The 6,000-nt window shown below is 33.7% G+C and overlaps 1 long non-coding RNA gene across 1 annotated transcript in view; it reads right to left on the bottom strand.

Moving 5' to 3' along the window:
* Window positions 1-5,718: 5,718 nt before the first annotated feature.
* LOC129910181 (uncharacterized) overlaps window positions 5,719-6,000 on the bottom strand; it is a 283,266-nt gene continuing 282,984 nt past the window's right edge. Inside the window, exon 3 of the long non-coding RNA XR_008771487.1 lies at window positions 5,719-5,823. This is a non-coding gene — a long non-coding RNA (uncharacterized LOC129910181). The remainder of the gene's footprint in view (window positions 5,824-6,000) is intronic.

Here is a 6,000-nt window from a genome sequence, read left to right as displayed (position 1 = left end):
AAGGGATTATGACGCGATCACCCTGGGTAGCAGGGCTGTCGTTTCACCTTTAGAGTAGGAAGTACTTTAGTATTTAAAAATGCAGCACGCCACAGAACGGCAAACATAAAACACACAACACGTTGCAAGTTACATGTTTCATGTGGCAAGTTGCATGTGGCAAGTTGTATTTGGCAAGTTGCGTGTGGCAAGCTGCATGTGGCAAGTTGCGTGTGGAAAGTTGCATGTGGCAAGTTACATGTGGCAAGTAGCATGTGGCAAGTTGCATGTGGTAATTTCCATGTGGCAAGTTGCCAGGGTTGCAAAAACCTCACAGTTTAGCTCAGCTCACAGCTCAGCTCAAATTTGAGCTAGGTACCATAGCTTAGCTCATTTGAGCTGAGCTGAAAGTGAGCTGAGCTGAAAGTGAGCGCCTCAACTTCCAACGCCTATATCTCGGAATTTTGAAGAAAACGAAAAAAAAAAATGTTGATGTCAAAAGGTAGCGGGGACTCTAACCTACATTTGGGTACAACTCTCATCCCTGTAGGTCCACGCGTTCTCAAACCGAGAGAACTTAAAAGTAAAAAAAAAATAGGCACGATTCTGAAAAAATAGGCATGACACAAGCTGTCATTTGGCATCACTCCCAAAAATTGCTCTCAAGCGGTTTAGCTTTCAGGAGCGTTCAAATATTCGTTAATTTTTTGAAAAAAAATTTTACCCCAACTTTCAAACGCGATTTTCTCGGAATTTTGAAAAAAGTCGAAAAACCGGATTGTACCGGAATTTTTTTTTATGATAAAAAAAGAAATATTTTACTAAAAAATTGAAATATGTTTACTATTAAAAAAACCAAGAGAAAAGATCAAGAAAAATTATCTGTTTTATTTATAAAAATATTCATGTGTTAAAATAATTACATTAATAACTAGAACCAAACATCTTAAGCTATGGTGTTTTATAAAAGTTTAAAATATCTTCATATTTCATTATACTTTCCAAATAAAAATCAATGTATCCTATCACCCATCACAGCTCAGCTAACTTTACCTTAGCTCACCTAGCAGCTCAGCTCAGCTCACCGACACCTCAGCTCACCCAACAGCTCAGCTCAACCATCAGCTCAGCTCACTTTCAGCTCAGCTCAAATGAGCTGAGCTATGGTACATAGCTCAAAAGTGAGCTAGCTCAAAATTTGAGCTGAGCTGTGAGCTGAGCTCAGCTCACTTTTGAGCTTTGTAGCAACCCTGCAAGTTGCATATTGCTACTACTAGTACTACAATTCTCATAAAATTACCATATTGCACATTTTATGCTCAATTCGTTTACTTTCGTTAAGCATATACCAAACGTTCTGAACCGCACAACATGAGTAAATTTCACAGAATAAATTGAAAACTACATGGACGCAAGGAGGATGAAAGAATTAATTTATTGTTCACTTGATAAAAATGTAAAAAAACGATGTGTGGATTAATTAATTTAATAATAGAAATTAAAAATATCAAATGAAATTCATTTACATATACTGAATGAGAAGTATAACTTCAGTCGCGTGTACATGTGTACACACACTCTTTTTTGTAAAGTGTGAGTTTCTACTAATATGAAACCTCGATTGGATAAGGCTCTTAAAAGAACAAACAAAAAAAAAGAGTGTGTGTACACATGTACACGCGACTGAAGTTATACTTCTCATTCAGTATATGTAAATGAATTTCATTTGATATTTTTAATTTCTATTATTAAATTAATTAATCCACACATCGTTTTTTTACATTTTTATCAAGTGAACAATAAATTAATTCTTTCATCCTCCTTGCGTCCATGTAGTTTTCAATTTATTCTGTGAAATTTACACATGTTGTGCGGTTCAGAACGTACGGTATACGCTTAACGAAACTAAATGAATTGAGCATAAAATGTGCGATATGGTTATTTTAAGAGAATTGTGTGTGCTTCAGCACTAGTAGTAGCAATATGGAACTTGCAGGGTTGCTACAAAGCTCAAAAGTGAGCTGAGCTCAGCTCACAGCTCAGCTCAAATTTTGAGATAGCTTACTTTTGAGGTATGTACCATAGCTCAGCTCATTTGAGCTGAGCTGAAAGTGAGCTGAGCTGATGGTTGAGCTGAGCTGTTGGGTGAGCTGAGCTGAGCTGTTGGGTGAGCTAAGGTAAAGTGAGCTGAGCTGAGCTGTGATGGGTGAGAGGATACATTGATTTTTATTTGGAAAGTATAATGAAATATGAAGATATTTTAAACTTTTATAAAACACCATAGTTTGGTTCTAGTTATTAATGGAATTATTTTAACACATGGATATTTTTATAAATAAAACAGATAATTTTTCGTGATCTTTCTCTTGGTTTTTTTAACCCTAGAAAGATAATCATAATATACGTCTCAGAGACGTATGATTCTAAAAAAGATTTTTGGTCTTATGTTAACACTTTTTGTCATATTTATTTAACTCATTACTTAGATTATTTTAAAGAAGTGATATAATAAATCAAATCAATTTAACAAAAACCCAGAAATTTGAATTGAATTAGATAAAACAGTTCTTTACACGCCATACGTCTTACAGACGTAGATTATCTTTCTAGGGTTAATAGTAAATATATTTCTATTTTTTTAGTAAAATATTTCTTTTTTAATCATAAAAAAAATCAGGTACAGTCCGGTTTTACGACTTTTTTCAAAATTCTGAGAAAATCGCGTTTGAAAAATGGGGTAAATTTTTTTTTCGAAAAATCCCCGAATCTTTGAACGCTCCTGGAAGCTAAACCGCTTGAGAGCAATTTTTGGGAGTGGTGCCAAATGATAGCTTGTGTCATGGGCCTACGCTTTGCACATTATCAGATTTTTAAAAAATCGCCTTCCATGTTAAACCGCCACATCATGCCTTTTTTTCAGAATCGGGCTTAACTTTTTTTTTACCTTTAAGTTCTCCTGGTTTGAGAACGCGTGTACCTACAGGGATGGACGTTGTACCCAAATGTAGGTTAGAGTCCCCGCTACCTTTTGGCATCAAAAAAATTTTTTTCATTTTTTTTCAAAATTCCGAGATATAGGCGTTGCAAGGCTTTGATCTAGAGACAGGGGAGTGGTGCCATATGAAAGCTTATATTCTCAGCTACCCGAAAGTGGTATAATCCGGTTTTTCGATTTTTTTCAAAATTCCGAGAAAATCGTGTTTGAAAGTTGGGGTAAATTTTTTTTTCGAAAAATCCCCGAATCTTTGAACGCTCCTGGAAGCTAAACCGCTTGAGAGCAATTTTTGGGAGTGGTGCCAAATGATAGCTTGTGTCATGGGCCTACGCTTTGCACATTGTCAGATTTTTAAAAAATCGCTTTGCATGTTAAACCGCCACATCATGCCTATTTTTTCAGAATCAGGCTTAACTTTTTTTTTACCTTTAAGTTCTCCTGGTTTGAGAACGCGTGTACCTACAGGGATGGAAGTTGTACCCAAATGTAGGTTAGAGTCCCCGCTACCTTTTGGCATCAAAAAATTTTTTTTCATTGTTTTCAAAATTCCGAGATATAGGCGTTGGAAGTTGGGGCGCTCACTTTCAGCTCAGCTCACTTTCAGCTCAGCTCAAATGAGCTAAGCTATGGTACCTAGCTCAAATTTGAGCTGAGCTGTGAGCTGAGCTGAAATGTTAGCTTTTTGCAACCCTGGCAACTTGCCACATGTAACTTGCCACATGCAACTTGCCACATGCAACTTGCCACATGCAACTTGCCACATGAAACATGTAACTTGCTACGTGTTGTGTGTTTTATGTTTGCCGTACTGTGGCGTACTGCATTTTTAAATACTAAAGTACTGCGTACTCTAAAGGTGAAACGACAGCCCTGCTACCCAGGGTGATCGCGTCATAATCCCTTTGACATTCTTGTCAAAAAGTAAATTTTCATACCCACCCTCCCATAAGAAGTATAACTTCAAAAAGAGGTTGTCTCTAAAGCCGGTTTACGGACGATGATTTTACGTGATAACGTCGTAAGGAAACAGGTTGTGTACTTTTGTTTAAAATTAGTCAATTGAAGCGTTTATTTATTTCATACATCGTTTATTTATTTCAACAATCTAATTTATAAGAAAAAGCTAAAAACAATTAGACATCTACAAAAAGAGCTAGAGTTTTTTGAACTCGACCAATTTTCATCAAAAAAAGCAAAAAAAAAAACTTAATTTTATCTTCGCACAGCTATTGAATCAATTATTTCAATGACAACCTATAGAAAAATGTATATCTTGTGAAAGCTTATTATTTCACCTTTCATATGACGTTTCAATCTTATTTCTGCGATGCCTAGAAAAAAAATTAGGAATTTTTTAAAGCCAACCATGTCGAAATTCCTGGTGGCTGTTCATGATCAACAGATCTCCACAGGTGTTTTGAGGTACATATTTCGCAAGTTTTTTAATTTAACATTGTGTAGATTGTAGTGAATGTACAGTTATGTGTAATATATCAAATGAAAGGCAATATCAGGATGCTCAATAAAATTAAATCACATTTGTATGTGCTCTAGATCAAAAGATATAACCTGTTGAAAAATAGAACATTATTTTAGCGTTATCTAAAAATTGTGACTACAAAATTGATTGAAATTTTGCACAGATATAGTCCTTCCTATTATCTATCTACATTATAAATTTCATTCATTTACCTGCTGAAGAAAAAAAGATAAAAATAAAAAACGGTTAAAATGGTCAAAAAACTTCCCGTTATTCGGTCAAAAATCATTTAAAAATACCAAATTTTTAAACATGTATGCGTACGGTCATAGGCTACATGTTCTATAAGTTTGAGATTTTTTGAATGATACGAAAAATTAAAAATAATAAAAGCTCACCAAAAAATACCCCAAAATAAGCAGGTGTTTTTCAAAAATTCATATTTCGAAAAACAGAGATTTAAAAAAAAAATCCGTATTAGACCCCTAACTTTTTTTTTATTATCTTTCGAATGACGTTTTTCAAATTGTCAAAAAAAATTGCCCCTACCTATAAATCACTACTAAGTCAAAGGTCTACGTCATGTTTTAGTTTTAGAAAACCATTTATTACTTAGTTTTGAAATTTTTTAGAATTTTTGTCAATACCGATGTTAGTCTTGCAATAAATTTATCTATTGCATAGTGGGTCACCTCCCATACAAAGTGCGGTCAAAAATATAATGACCATTTTTTTTTTAATGAAACACCTGTATTATCATTTTATATGATTTATTATTGCAAAAAAATGCATCAAGTCAGTTTTTTAAAATTTTGGTTATTTTCAAGAAAAATAAAAAAAGGTAAAAAAAAATTTTTTTTTGAAAATATAAAAAAAAAAAATGGTTAATGCCGGAAATGGACCTGCCTGTCAGTCGAGCACTTTACCCTTAGCCTCTAGTTCAGTCTTTTATAAAAATAATAGTGCCAAAAAGGATTTTTTTTAGTTTTACGTTGTAATTTTTTTTTCTCCGTTTTTCATCATTTAAACTCGTATTACTCGAAAAGGGGAAAAAACGGCGCTTTTATTTCGAAAGGTAGGACGGTATTCTTCATTTGAGAACTTAAATTGTAGAGGGCACTCGAAGGAAAACCAACTAAATCTCTAATTTAATGAAAATTGAGCTAAATAAAAATGGTTAAAATTGCTTCGCTAACGAGATCCATTACAATAAGCCTTAATGTTATTTAACAATATAATTTATTTTTTTAGAAAGTATTAATCTTCTCGTTTAATATCCATAACAATTTAATACTGTTCACAATTTTTAACACCCGCTATCACTATCGCAAGTTCACACCTTATAACTGCAGCGATTAAAAAACTGTACCTACCTTTTTTTATATACCGACTTTGAATGGATAGGAGATTGTAGAACGTTGTTTAATCATTGGATTTTAAAAAATTGACATTTACTTTTTTTATTTTTGACCTATGGCGGGACCCACTGTGTATTGATTAAAAAAAATCCAACTCTTTACATTGTCGCGTTTAGAAAATAGCCAAT

The sequence above is a fragment of the Episyrphus balteatus genome, chromosome 2, assembly GCF_945859705.1.
Source record: "Episyrphus balteatus chromosome 2, idEpiBalt1.1, whole genome shotgun sequence".
NCBI classification, from domain to species: domain Eukaryota; kingdom Metazoa; phylum Arthropoda; class Insecta; order Diptera; family Syrphidae; genus Episyrphus; species Episyrphus balteatus.
Note: the sequence above shows the minus strand (reverse complement) of the source record. Positions and strands in the feature narration are given on the sequence as shown.